General features: G+C 34.6%; 1 long non-coding RNA gene across 1 annotated transcript; it reads right to left on the reverse strand.

Annotated features, from left to right (window-relative positions):
• Positions 1-431: 431 nt before the first annotated feature.
• Positions 432-4,871, reverse strand: LOC143046387 (uncharacterized). The gene is made up of 2 exons (XR_012969153.1): positions 4,339-4,871; positions 432-1,252 (listed from the first exon to the last, which is right to left on the reverse strand). It is a non-coding gene; the product is annotated as an uncharacterized LOC143046387 (long non-coding RNA).
• Between the last annotated feature and the right edge of the window lie 11,248 nt (positions 4,872-16,119).

Here is a 16,119-nt window from a genome sequence, read left to right on the forward strand (position 1 = left end):
TTCAAGATACCATAACAATTAATCCAGTAACTCAATTAATATACATACGTTATACATTTAAGACTTCAAGTGTATTTCACTGTGACTGTTCAAACAGTAATATTTTTTTGTAAACAGTTACATGTACATGTAGTGTACCATGAAAACTAGGTGAAGTGCAATGAACAAATCAATAACAGAAACTTCATAACATTTTAAAGGAAGTATCCAGGCATTTCAGCTTCTAAAATGTATCTGGTGAAGCTTAAATACAAAACGGTACGCTGTACATGCTGTAGCCACTACCAGATTGTAATACATATTTCTTGGCTTGCATGCATGTACTTCAACTTTTGTTGCAGGAGGGATAATAAAATTATACTTTAATGTACGTGCATGGTTTATTTGTTTCAAAAACCATGAACACTTGGCCACTAACATGACTAATCATGCTAATTAAGATTTTTATTTAATTCTAATTCAGACTTTAATAATTTAAGTACAGCAAGCAGTCATTTGACTCTAAACAATTGACACGGACTGCACGAGACCCTCATAGTTGGTTAAGATCTTTTAACACACCCTGGACATGCTGGCGGTAGTTAACAATTGCAATGCCAACATAAACTTCAGATGTGATATACATGTACTGTTTTGTTAATTTCACTGAAACTAGAAATTCACATTATCCATATTGTTAATATATTAAAATGACTGATTATCCACTAATTAAAAGTATTCATGAATTCAGAAATGATGCACTATTATTAGTAGTATTCACTGAAACTATGCATTTTCATTATTCCAAATTGCTATTTCAAATGAATAGTTATCCTGGGTATTCATGGAATTCAGAAATAATGTACATGTATGATCGCACTATTAATATTCACTGCAACTACCAAATTTTGTTATTCCAAATTCACAATTGATCATGATAATCCAAGGTAATTAGTCCTCCAGTAATGTGGTCCTCCTTTAATACAATTTGTAATTTTCCTATTTGTACAAGGCACAATTTTCTTCTTGTCCAATTTAATCAGAACATCACATTATCATCATGGAATAATGCTGCACGCCATATTCATAATTTCCAAAAACAATAGATAACTAGCATTAAATAATGAATTAATCCATTGTTTCACAATTTGCAGCTATACAGCGACTCAGTGACATCTATATTTTCTATGCATCAAAGTGCACATGTACTAGCAGGTGTCATATTCTATTAAAGTGGGAATCATGGTCAAACCAATACATATTCAGTATGATTCTACAAAATAAAATATACATTTAGACTTAAGTACAGTAAATGTTTAACTAATAATAAATATATAATACTACATGTATATACATTGTGCAATAATAAGAAAGTTAATTACAATAACTGTATTTACCTAGATAAAACTAGCACTTCTCATTTGATTGACCAAAAAATTCTAGCACTAATACAATTCTATTTTCAAGTCCCTATTAACAAGAAAAATAAATCTTTTAAGGGGGTCTAAATTCTATATAGTATTGTCTTTTTTCCTGCATTAATGATTTGTTAAGTGTGATTGTGTACTTTCATTGAAGGGTTACTGTCTCATTGAGGCTCACACCATACTTTTTTTCATCAATTCTTTAAAGTCAGACATCATGGACATAGTTATTCCTCTCTAAAACACAACAGGTTATTTCTTTTGTTTATTTTAATTATGTTTATGATTTAATATGAAATATATTGGTACTACAAACATGACAAAGAAAAGTTTAAGGAACAAAAAAATAAAATAAATAAATGCCCTGTTACTATATACATGTAGATGATATTGACTTTACCTTTGTCCAGTGCATATAATGAATAAACCTTTGTGATGTAAAAATATTGTTCCAAGACTTAACCATCCCAGTTAATGTTTTAAATCCTTGAGTTTAATAATTTTTACATCTTTTGTGTTACCCTGAATACTTTTTACTTATTCATTTGTTATAACAGCTTGCATTAAATAATGCTTTGAAGCTCACTTTTTTATTTAATTTAGTTATTTACCCAATTTTATTTTAATAAATCAATATTCAGATTACTTTTAAAATTTGCATTTTAATATCCCAAATAATATATATCCTGCTGTTTCATACTTTTCTTAAATTATAATTTGTTTTGTAAAAGTTATCAAAATTTTGAAGAGGACAATTTAAATCATGATAATTTGTGAACATTATTATAAAATTGTATCATTATACCAATGACAGTTTAAATATCATCCCCCAGGGCAATAAACTATTGTGTCTTAATTTGTATATTAGCTAGATCATGTATATAAGAATTTCTGATTATTACCTATCGCATATCCAGTGTTAACATCCTGATTATTACCTATTTTAATGTCACATTTGCATGGTCATATTCAGTAAATACAAATATTTTAATTGTTAATTTTGAATTTGAATTAAAAAAATTTGTTTTAGACTAAATTAGTAGATACAACACATACAATGCAGTTAACACAGTAAATTTTATGAGAACTTACTGGATAATACTATATCTATAAAAAATATTTTGAGCTTCATAAAATACTTTTAAAAAGTTTATACCATGTTAACATAAAAAAATATGCATACAGATAGATTTTTTTGTTATGTTTTCCTGACATATTGAATGTTTACATAAAATAATTATCATGATTATGTAAAAAATGCAAAAAATCTGCAGTCGTATGTGAATGCACATGATCATAGGAGATGTGGGATATATCAATGATGCATCAACCCAACAGTTTAATAGGCAACAATAAAGTAACCAAAACACAATTGAATGTGTGTCAAAAAATATATATGACTTATGATTAGAAGGTCCTTAATCATTGCGGAATAAATATAATGACCATTGAATGTTACTACTTGTAAGTTAGATAACATGTATGGCACAAATGAATTTTGAAAAACAATGCTAACAGGGCACAATTTATATAAAAATTTCACATGAAAATATATAGTTTGGGTTCAAAGTATTAACAAATTATAGTGATTTAATATAAATTCTATTTTAAATCTAAAAAGAATAAAATTATGATGCTAGCTTTGCTCTTTTAATATGTGTTTTTTAAACAATGTAGTACATGATAAAACAATTATAACTAATTGAATTAGCACAATTTGTTTAATCAACTGTGTTTAAATGGCAACTGTTTATGACTCTGTGCCTTGTTTCAGGAACATTAATTTAATAATATTGTTTTATTTTGATGATTAATGCTATTTTAAACCATTTTTAAAATATTTATTCACTTTCAATGCCTGGCATATGCATGCTATTATCAAATATATTAATGTTTTGTTGTCCATGATTTGAGAATTATTTAAAATCTAAATGAAAATGGACACTTGCTAAATAAGTCACTATTTAATCTTAAAGTTAATAATTTTCTTAACATTTTATGATCAAATCATATGTGTTTGTACTATGCATGTTTTTTTTATCGAAATCGTGACGTCACAATGCATTCTAAATAGAACAAAAACTATCAGCTGATAAAGCAAAACTAGGGAAATACTAGTAATCCAGCATAAGCATGATAAGAAACACATTTATATGGATACGTACATGTAAAGATCGGTTGGTTGTTGGTTATAAAATGTCCAGTGACAAGTATTTCATGCAAATTTATGACCCGAGTTAGCAATACATTAACATACAATATGTACACTATATGATGTATAGGTCAGCATGGTCAGTGGCAGATCCAGAACTTTTCATAAGGGACAGGGCCCCTGACTGCCCTTAGGGTCACGGATCCAGTCATGCTTGAGTGATTCCCTATATAATCGACCAAATTATTCCCACAAAAAAGGGGAAGATATAGAGTAACCTTTTATGTATTCCACTCAGGGTGATGTATGCAAAATAATTAAGGGAATAAATGACATACGCATGATAATAGGGAGGGGGGGGGGGGGGGTATTTAATGATTTATTATGAAGCACAACTTTAACATTGAAGCTTAAAGGTGGCTCAAAGCTTATATTTTCCCTGGAACATGCAACTATGCACGAGTGTGGTAATATATAACGTCGATTCATAGCTATATATAGCCTATCGGAGTATCTCAATATAGATTCCGTAGGATCAGAGGCGGATCCAGCCATTCTAAAAAAGGGGGGGTCCAACGATATGTCCCCATTTAAATGCATTGAGCGGCCAAAACAAAGGAGGTTCGAACCCTTGGAACCCCCCCCCCCCCCCCCCTTTGGATCCGCCAATGAGAACACATTGTAAGGTCTGTAAGCCGACAAATGTGCACATTTTCCCTTCAAAATTATGAATCCATGATTATTCGATAGACATGCTTTAAAATATTGATAATTTCTACTCACCGATTGTATTTTCCAGCTCAGATTATTGAACATGTGGTCTAACATCTGTAGTTACCTGTGTAAAAATATAGTTTGCCGACCTGAGGTCCCGGTTTTTTTGTTTTTTTGCCGACAAAAAATTAAAGTGGATAAATCGTTTACGGTGAAGAATTGTTTTCCGTTTTTAATGAAACTTGACAGATTTTACTAATTATTTTTTAATCATCGGAAATGTCCCTCTTGGTGTAATTCGAATTAAAACGGGTTTATTATGCTGTACAATATTGGTAACTTAGTCATAATCTTTAAATTTATTTCAGGTACACCCTTGTACATTTTTCTATTGCGCAGAATTTATCAAATATGAATTTGAATGAATCCATTATCATCTTCTCATTCTTCTGCAATAATATTAAAACTCTATTTTAAACGAAAGCTTCTGGTTTTTAAAACCAGTTATGAACGAAAATGTTATAAAACAGATATTATAAAATAAAAAGTAAGGATATCAAAAGGATTATTTAAAGTCAAACGCACATGACTGTCAAAAATGAACGGACAATGCTATGGCAATAAATGGAAAACGACAAAAGACAAACAACGATCGCAAAATAAGTGAATAAACAGCAAAACAAGTTTACAATCGCCCGATAGACGATAATAGTATAAGTAATGGACTATTTCACAACAAAATCAAATCTTGAGAGCCGGGTCAGACGTGATTTTTTTTTTACACTGATGGACTACCGTTACGCTAAAATATTTGTATTAAAACATTTACCGACTGTATCAACCTATGAAGTGTTTGTTTTAAACATTTAACGACTGTGTCAACCTTTTATAAGTTGTAATAAACATTTAATGACTGTGCCAACCTTTAGAAAGTTGTAACAAACATTTAACGACTGTCCCAACTCTAAAAACGTTGTGACAAACATTTTTTGACTGCATCAACGTCTGAAAAGTTGACACAAACAAATTTTAACTGTCCCAACTATTAAAAGGTTGGGACGGACATTATGCAACTGCCACAACTATTAGAAAGACTGTAATAAATAGATTTTGACTGTGACAACACCGTAAACCACTGCAACAGTTCTGAAATGACTGATGGTAGCATTTTTTGACTTTCACAACCCGTAGAAAAGTTGGGACAGGCATAAATGAACTGTTGCAACGAAATATGACAGATTTGACAGTCATTACTTGTCTTTTACAGACTAAGACAGTCGTACAACGACTGTTACTGGTATGGACAGTTGTTTTTTCGTCCAGTAGTGATAGCTTCAATGTGCATTCTGAGACATGTCGTAAGTCGGTCCTAATGTTATCATAATTTCTGTCCTAGGAATATCTTATAGGATCGATCTTGAGACAGTTTCGATAAACAGGCCCCAGTTCTCATGCTATTATTTTACAAATATATTGTTATTTAAATGAATAAATGTCTTTTATTTACTCGCATTTATGTTTTAGGCATTAAGCTTAATGCCTGCACATATTTTTCAGGATTTAAGCTTAAATCCCAGGATTTAAGACTAATGCCTAACATTATTTAGGCAATAGACTTACTGCCTAGGCGTTAGCTTATTGCCTAGGATTTAAGCTTAATGCCTAATTTCACTTATTGCCGCTAACATATATATCATAAAGTGGGTGATAGAAATAAAAGACGTCTTGACTATTTGATAGATGTATTAGAAAAGCCTAGTAACACGTCAAGGTGACGTGACGTGACGTTACATAAAGCGCGGTACATAGTAAACGTCCAGTGTGCGGTATTTACGATATACTGGGGGCCGCACAAAAGTGAAATTAGCAAAAAAAAATACTAAATGACATTGAATTTAGCCATTAAGAAATTAAATAACTGAAAACTTCAAGCATTTCTCAAATGAATTAATGTCCATGAAAAACTAAATTGAATCTCGCTATTAACACATTTAAAGTCTTTGTATAATTCACTTAGTCCATTTCTTTATCTTCTCCATGGCAACCATTTTAGCTTTGCGACATGTTTTAGTTGCACAGTCTGAATTGTCATTATCGCTATTCAAACTAACTTCAAGTGGGTATAGTTTTGTGATCGGACGCGATGTTAGTCCATTTTTGGTCCGTATGACGGCAGATCTTGCTAGTCCGTCTCCTCCTACATTGAGTTTTTCGACAACGGCTAGTGTCCATTTGATCCTCGGCGAATCTTCATAGATTTGTACCACGTCTCCTATGCTGACCAGCTGTTTATTGTTCCCTGTATTGCGATGATATTCTCGAAGAGCTGTTAAATACTCATGTTTCCATTTATACCAAAAACTTTGAATAATCTGTGTTTTCATCTTAAACAGTTTATTCGTAGATTTATGTGTCATATCATTTTGTGAATGTTCCAATTCCTGATTCGTAGGGTAAGGCAGTGATGTTATTCTACGTCCGTAAAGTAAGTGGGACGGGGTGAGCGGTTCATCTAACGGGTCGGATGATACGTATGTTAAAGGTCTGTCGTTGAGTATAGCTTCAACTTCCGTAACAATGGTTCTTAATAGTTCAATCTGAATCAATGAACGCCCTAATACCTTTTTGATAGAGTCTTTCGTTAGTCCTATAAGCCTCTCCCAAAATCCACCATACCACGGTGCTCTTTTTGGTATAAACTTCCATGTAGTGCCGAAGTTGTTCAGTTTTTCTATAACGGATGATGATCTTGTTAATTGCTTGGCGGCTGCAATGAATGTTGTACCGTTGTCTGAAATCATAATTTTTGGTAATGATTTTCTACTGGCAAATCTTCGAAACGCTAATATGAATGTCTCTTCAGATAAATTCATCACTACTTCCAAATGTACAGCACGAGTGTTTGCGCAAGTAAATAGACAAATGTATACTTTACTGGTAAGTCCATCTATGGTTTTAACATTCAAGGCACCAGTAAAATCTACCCCGGTTACTGTAAACGGTGGTGCTTCTGTTAGTCGGTCTTTAGGTAAAGGAGGTGGATCTGGAGCGGAATACGGTCGACCAGCAACTTTCTTGCAGATCACGCATTTATGTATAATGCTCTTGATAACTTGTCGTATCGATGGTATCCAATAGGTTTGGCGTAGTAATGTTACGGTACTCGATAATCCTGAATGAAAATGAGTAACATGTGCGTCCATTATGATAAGTTGTGTCAATTTGTCCTTTGCGGGTAGCAATATCGGGAATTTTGTATATTCTTCAAGAGGTGCATTATGAATGCGTCCGTCGCAGCGAATTAATTTGTCTTTAGCTATGTATAATTTTAGTTGTTTGACAAGGTTGTGTTTTTTCCCCTCTCCTGTTTGCAAATCTTGAATGATTTCTGAATAATGCTTTTTCTGTGTGTGTTGAATCCACGTTATAGATGCGTTTTGTATTTCGATCGTGTTTAACATACCTGTTTGTATAGCTCGTGTTCTACAGTTTGTAATAAATCTTCTCAAGTAAGCGGTAATTCGAAGAAGTTTCTTGAATGAGTTGAATCTATTCAAATCGATGACATTTCCGATCCCTTGCATCATGTGTATAGTAAATTTGTTCTGTGTAGCTTTTACGGTATCTACTACGACTTCTTGCTGTGCAATAGTGGATAAAATTATTGCTTCATCTGTGTGCCATTCTGGCCAATTATCTTCTTCTGTGAGCCAATCTGGGCCATGCATCCAAAGTCTGTTGTCTTTGAACTTGTCTATGGTTATCCCTCTTGACAGTAAATCAGCCGGATTTTACTCACTTGGACAGTATCGCCAAGTCAACTCTTCTGTTAGCTCTGTAATTTCTTTAACGCGGTTTGAAATAAATGGTTTTAAAGTTTTCTTTGAACTTAACCAGGTCAAAACTATCTGGCTATCACTCCATAAAACTGCACGGGTTATCTGCAAAGTTTTCCTAATGTGTGCTAAAAGTCTGCTTCCAATTACGGCAGCCATCAATTCTAATCTGGGTATTGTCAGTTGTTTCAGAGGTGCTACTCTGTTCTTCGCCATTATTAAAGAACTTTTTCCGTTTGCGACAATGTACGCGCATGCGCCGTAGGCTTTCATACTAGAGTCCGTGAATACATGTATAACGTTGCCGTTGTTTGTGTCTGAACTTTCATCAAAGTATTGTCGGGTACAACTGTCTTTGTGGCTTCCTGTATATCCTTTCTGATATTCACCCATTCTGTGATCGTTGAGTCAGGTAGTAATTCGTCCCAGTTGAAGTTTTTCTCCCATATGTTTTGCATTAACATTTTACTGCGGACGGTTATAGGGCTTAATATTCCTAGCGGGTCATAAATCCTTGATGATTGTCTTAGTACTTCGCGTTTTGTTATTAGTTCTGATGTATCCAGATTAGGCGTAACGAATCCTAATGTGTCACTGGTTGTATCCCATCGTAATCCTAAGATTTTGATTAGTTGATCTTTGTCCATAACGTTTTCGGTTCTTGCTAATACTTGTAATAGTTGACTGTTCGAGGCCCATGAGCGCAAATTAAATCCTCCATCTGCAAATAAACTACGAACGAGTTTAAAGTATTTCAACAGTTCTTCTTCTGATTCAAAGCTTGATACAATGTTATCTACATATAAATCTTTGGTAAGTTTTTCAGTGAAATCAAATGGATGGTTATTCAAGTGCTTTGATAATACGGCGTTCAATATAAATGGCGAGCATGTAGCACCAAATAGTACGGACTTGAATCTGTATGTTGTTAAATCGCTGTTTGGGTCTGTTGGTTTACTCAACCAGAAAAACCTAGTTACGTCCCTGTCCTCAATGTCCAGTCCAACATTTAGAAACGCCTTTTCAATGTCTGTAGATACTGCATACTTATTCAAGCGGAATCTGAGTAATATGGCAGTGACTTCATTTAATTTAGGCGGTACATTCAGTAAGCAGTCATTCAAGCTAGCACTATCTGGTGTCTGTTTGCAACTACAATCATATACGATCCTGATTGGCGGCGTGACTGAATCCTTCTTTACTGGGTGATGTGGTATGTAATGCAGCTTGATATTTGGTTTGATTTCTTCGTTATCAACTCTCTCAAAGAACCCTCGCTTTTCCTGCTCATCAATTATTTCTCCGTATTTTAAAAGTAATTTTGGTTCCTTCCGTAAACGTTTAATTACACTCTCAGTCCTTCTGAAAGCAACAGCTTTGTTTGTTGGTAGCGGTGGATGTTCTGCTTTCCACGGAAGTTTGGCTGTATACCTGTTGTTATTGTAAGATATTGCTGTTTCTTCGTACATTTTCTGAAATTCGTCGTTTTCAGTATTTGCGGTCTTATCTTCAACTCCAAGCGATTCAATCTCCCAGAATTTCTCTAGGTTTAATTCCTCTGTCTTGTGTGATACGATAACATTCAGAATAGAGCTCCTACTTGTGGTACATGTACTTGTCATTATGGGTCCTGATAGGAGGTATCCAAGCCTGGATTCAACGGCGGTTGGTCCTTCACCTCTAATAATGTCATCTCCAACTATACTCCAATAATAATCTGCTCCGATTAGTATTTCAATTTCGAACATGTCATCGTCCGATACAGGATGTGCTAATTTTAGTCCTCGTAAGTGTCTCATGTTAGTAACTGATTTCATGTGAATTTGTAGTGGCATTGCAATTTCAGGAATGATTAGTACATTTAGTGGTATATTTTCGCAATCATCTGTTTGAATATAAACTGTTGCCGATTTCATGTGTCTTACTTGTCTATTTTGTTCTCCGAAACCGGAAAGGTGCACTACTTCGTTTCCGCTTGAAACTAAATCCAACTTCTCTGCAAGTGTCTCTGTTATGAAGGACCTCTGCGCACCTTCATCTAACAAAATATTGGCTTCTGTACTTTGTTTTCTCGAACTAACAGTAGCAACGGCTGTCTTTAACAATACATTTGTAGTTCTTTGTGTTAGGGACGAATGTAATACCGTATTTTCGGTTTCATTGGATGGCGATTTGCTCGATTCCTCAGATTTCTCATCTTTACTACATATGCTAGTGTGATGACGTTTGTTACAATTTCGGCAGTTACTTTTTGATTTACAATCAGCTAGTTTGTGGTGACCTAGGCAGTTGAAACACAGTCGTTCACTCTTGACTATATTCATCCGCGCGTTAGCGGTTGTGACTTTAGTGCAGTTGACGGGTGTGTGTCCAATTTCGTGACAAAATGCGCATTGCTTTGTGTTTATCTTTTTATCCGAATACGACCTTTCGTTCTTGTTGAATGATGATTTTGTACGTGATTTTGCGTTGGTCAAGAATGTAGCGGAAGCGAGTGGGCTTTCTACTTTTTCCGGTAATTTTCCGGCTTCCATAATATTAAGTTCTTCGAGAAGCGCTTTGCGTAAATCATGTAGGGTCCAGTTTGTGGATCTGTGTTCTCGTGCTAAATGTTGACGTATCTCTGCGGGTAATTTATTTAGAATTACAGGGACTAGTAGTGATCCATACGTATCGTCTGTCTGTCCGAGTGACTTGAGACCTCTTACATACGTTTCTGTCTTATCATAGTAGTTACGGAGACTAGTAATTGTATTAATTGGAGCCTGTAAATCAAGTAAGGCCTGCATGTAGGTTTGGACGATTTTATGAGTTTGTCCGTATCTTTCCTATAGTAATGAAATTGCTTTGTCGTAATTTGTGTTCGTCATGGGAAAACCTGCTATAGTTTGTAACGCTTCGCTTTGTAGAAGGGACTTTGGGTAGTTGAATTTTTGTGCATCACTCAGTGTAGGATTAGTGTGGATCGCGGTTTCATAGGAGTCCCAAAACGATTGCCAGTCTAGTATATCTCCGGTAAATATAGGTAAGTTTAACTTTGGTAGCTTGTGATACTCGCTGTTTGCGCTAGACGATGAGCGTGAATTTGAGCTATGCGTATATTGTTGGTTTGCTGATGTTGAAGGTTGACTAATAAATGTAGATGGAACTGATTGTATAAAACTATCGGCATGAGGGTTCAAATTCACCTTTGTGTCCCGCTCGTACGGCTTTCATCTTCGTATCCTTTTTTCCTTTTGGTCACGGCACCATAATATCATAAAGTGGGCGATAGAAATAAAAGACGTCTTGACTATTTGATAGATGTATTAGAAAAGCCTAGTAACACGTCAAGGTGACGTGACGTGACGTTACATAAAGCGCGGTACATAGTAAACGTCCAGTGTGCGGTATTTACGATAATATATAAGAAAAACACAGCACTTCAAATTTTACACGGACATAAACTTTAGCTTCTAACTAACTTCTGAATGTATATTTAGACTCAATTGTTGTTTATATTTGAACAATAAGTTTTAAAATTAGTATTTTCTTAATTTTTCGTTGCCGAAAACAATATTTTCCGCATGGAATCGCATATTTACAATTGATATTAGACAATATCGCTCATTGATATAAGAAAAGTTTTTATCGATACGCTTCTTCCATAGACTGGTTGTGTCATTGAGGTTAATTGCATATTTACAAGGTGATACTACAAAATGACTGTCATTGTAAATAAAAGTTGTATATGTGTTATTGAGTTCATACGTTTTGTGTGGTACTTACTTGATGCTTCTTGCATAACAATCTGTTGGTGACATTGTGTAATAAATTAAGGGACGAATACATGTTGAAATCTGTTGGTGACATTGTGTAACAAAGAGCCTTATACATGTTACATAGTTATCTGTTGGAGACATTGTGTAACAAAGAGCCTAAAAAATGTTACATAGTAATCTGTTGGTGACATTGTGTAACAAAGGGCCTGATACAAGTTGCATAGTAATCTATTGGTGACATTGTGTAACAAAGGTCCTAATACATGTTGCATAGAAATCTGTTGGTGACATTATTTAACAAAGCGCCTGATGCATGTTGCATAGTAATCTGTTGGTGACATTGTGTAATAAAGGGCCTGATACATGTTACATAGTAATCTGTTGGTGACATTGTGTAATAAAGGGCCTGATACATGTTACATAGTAATCTGTTGGTGACATTGTGTAATAAAGGGCTTTATACATGTTACATAGTAATCTGTTGGTGACATTGTGTAATAAAGGGCCTGATACATGTTGCATAGTAATCTGTTGGTGACATTGTGTAATAAGGGCTTTATACATGTTACATAGTAATCTGTTGGTGACATTGTGTAACAAAGGGCCTGATGCATGTTGCATAGTAATCTGTTGGTGACATTGTGTAACAAAGGACTTGATACATGTTACATAGTAATCTGTTGGTGACATTGTGTAACAAAGGGCTTTATACATGTTACATAGTAATCTGTTGGTGACATTGTGTAATAAAGGGCCTGATACATGTTACATAGTAATCTGTTGGTGACATTGTGTAATAAAGGGCCTGATACATGTTACATAGTAATCTGTTGGTGACATTGTATAATAAAGGCCCTGATACATGTTACATAGTAATCTGTTGGTGACATTATGTAATAAAGGGCCTGATACATGTTACATAGTAATCTGTTGGTGACATTGTGTAATAAAGGGTCTGATACATGTTGCATAGTTATCTATTGGTGACATTGTGTAATAAAGGCCCTGATACATGTTACATAGTTATCTGTTGGTGACATTGTGTAATAAAGGCCCTGTTACATGTTACATAGTAATCTGTTGGTGACATTGTGTAATAAAGGGCCTGATACATGTTACATAGTAATCTGTTGGTGACATTGTGTAATAAAGGGCTTTATACATGTTACATAGTAATCTGTTGGTGACATTGTGTAATAAAGGGCCTGATACATGTTACATAGTAATCTGTTGGTGACATTGTGTAATAAAGGGTCTGATACATTGTTACATAGTAATCTGTTGGTGACATTGTGTAATAAAGGGTCTGATACATTGTTACATAGTAATCTGTTGGTGACATTGTGAAATAAAGGCCCTGATACATGTTACATAGTAATCTGTTGGTGACATTGTATAATAAAGGGCTTGATACATGTTACATAGTTATCTGTTGGTGACATTATGTAATAAAGGGCCTGATACATGTTACATAGTAATCTGTTGGTGACATTGTGTAATAAAGGGCTTGATACATGTTGCATAGTAATCTGTTGGTGACATTATGTAATAAGGGGCCTGATGCATGTTACATAGTAATCTGTTGGTGACATTATGTAATAAGGGGCCTGATGCATGTTACATAGTAATCTGTTGGTGACATTGTGTAATAAAGGGCCTGATACATGTTACATAGTAATCTGTTGGTGACATTGTGTAATAAGGGGCCTGATGCATGTTACATAGTAATCTGTTGGTGACATTGTGTAATAAAGGGTGTGATACATTGTTACATAGTAATCTGTTGGTGAAAGTGTGTAATAAAGGGTCTGATACATTGTTACATAGTAATCTGTTGGAGACATTGTGTAATAAGGGCCTGATACATGTTGCATAGTAATCTGTTGGTGACATTGTGTAATAAAGGCCCTGATACATGTTACATAGTTATCTGTTGGTGACATTGTGTAATAAAGGGCCTGATACATGTTGCATAGTAATCTGTTGGTGATATTGTGTAACAAAGGACTTGATACATGTTACATAGTAATCTGTTGGTGACATTGTATAATAAAGGGCCTGATACATGTTACATAGTAATCTGTTGGTGACATTGTGTAACAAAGGGCTTTATACATGTTACATAGTAATCTGTTGGTGACATTGTGTAATAAAGGGCCTGATACATGTTACATAGTTATCTGTTGGTGACATTGTGTAATAAAGGGCCTGATGCATGTTACATAGTAATCTGTTAGTGACATTGTGTAATAAGGGCTTTATACATGTTACATAGTAATCTGTTAGAGACATTGTGTAATACAGGGCCTGATACATGTTACATAGTAATCTGTTGGTGACATTGTGTAATAAAGGGTCTGATACATGTTACATAGTTATCTGTTGGTGACATTGTGTAATAAAGGCCCTGATACATGTTACATAGTTATCTGTTGGTGACATTGTGTAATAAAGGCCTTGATACATGTTACATAGTAATCTGTTGGTGACATTGTGTAATAAAGGGCCTGATACATGTTACATAGTTATCTGTTGGTGACATTGTGTAATAAAGGGCCTGATACATGTTACATAGTAATCTGTTGGTGACATTGTGTAATAAAGGGCTTTATACATGTTACATAGTAATCTGTTGGTGACATTGTGTAATAAAGGGCCTGATACATGTTACATAGTTATGTGTTGGTGACATTGTGTAATAAAGGTCCTGATACATGTTACATAGTTATCTGTTGGTGACATTGTGTAATAAAGGCCCTGATACATGTTACATAGTAATCTGTTGGTGACATTGTGTAATAAAAGGCCTGATACATGTTACATAGTAATCTGTTGGTGACATTGTGTAATAAAGGGCTTTATACATGTTACATAGTAATCTATTGGTGACATTGTGTAACAAAGGGCCTAATACATGTTGCATAGAAATCTGTTGGTGACATTATTTAACAAAGCGCCTGATGCATGTTGCATAGTAATCTGTTGGTGACATTGTGTAATAAAGGGCCTGAAACATGTTACATAGTTATCTGTTGGTGACATTGTGTAATAAAGGGCCTGATACATGTTACATAGTAATCTGTTGGTGACATTGTGTAACAAAGGGCCTGCTACATGTTACATAGTAATCTGTTGGTGACATTGTGTAACAAAGGACCTGATACATGTTGCATAGTAATCTGTTGGTGACATTGTGTAATAAATGGCCTAATACATGTTACATAGTAATCTGTTGGTGACATTGTGTAATAAAGGGCCCCATACATGTTACATAGTAATCTGTTGGTGACATTGTGTAATAAAGGGCCTGATACATGTTACATAGTAATCTGTTGGTGACATTGTGTAACAAAGGGCCTGATACATGTTACATAGTAATCTGTTAGTGACATTGTGTAATAAAGGGCCTGATACATGTTACATAGTAATCTGTTGGTGACATTGTGTAACAAAGGGCCTGATACATGTTACATAGTAATCTGTTAGTGACATTGTGTAATAAAGGGCCTGATACATGTTACATAGTAATCTGTTGGTGACATTGTGTAACAAAGGGCCTGATACATGTTACATAGTAATCTGATGGTGACATTGTGTAACAAAGGGCCTGATACATGTTACATAGTAATCTGTTGGTGACATTGTGTAATAAAGGGCCTAATACATGTTACATAGTAATCTGTTAGTGACATTGTGTAATAAAGGGACTGATACATGTTACATAGTAATCTGTTAGTGACATTGTGTAATAAAGGGCTTGATACATGTTACATAGTAATCTGTTGGTGACATTGTGTAAAAAAGGGCCTGATACATGTTACATAGTAATCTGTTAGTGACATTGAGTAATAAAGGGCATGATGCATGTTACATAGTAATATGTTGGTTACATTGTGTAACAAAGGGCTTGATACATGTTACATAGTAATCTGTTGGTGACATTGTGTAACAAAGGGCCTGATACATTGTTACATAGTAATCTGTTTGTGACATTGTGTAATAAAGGCCCTGATACATGTTACATAGTAATCTGTTGGTGACATTGTGTAACAAAGGGCTTCATACATTGTTACATAGTAATCTGTTGGTGACCTTGTGTAATAAAGGGCCTGATACATGTTACATAGTAATATGTTGGTGACATTATGTAACAAAGGGCCTGATACATGTTACATAGTAATCTGTTGGTGACATTGTGTAATAAAGGGCCTGATACATGTTACATAGTAATCTGTTGGTGACATTGTGTAATA

This window comes from Mytilus galloprovincialis, chromosome 9 (assembly GCF_965363235.1).
Source record: "Mytilus galloprovincialis chromosome 9, xbMytGall1.hap1.1, whole genome shotgun sequence".
Classification (NCBI taxonomy): domain Eukaryota; kingdom Metazoa; phylum Mollusca; class Bivalvia; order Mytilida; family Mytilidae; genus Mytilus; species Mytilus galloprovincialis.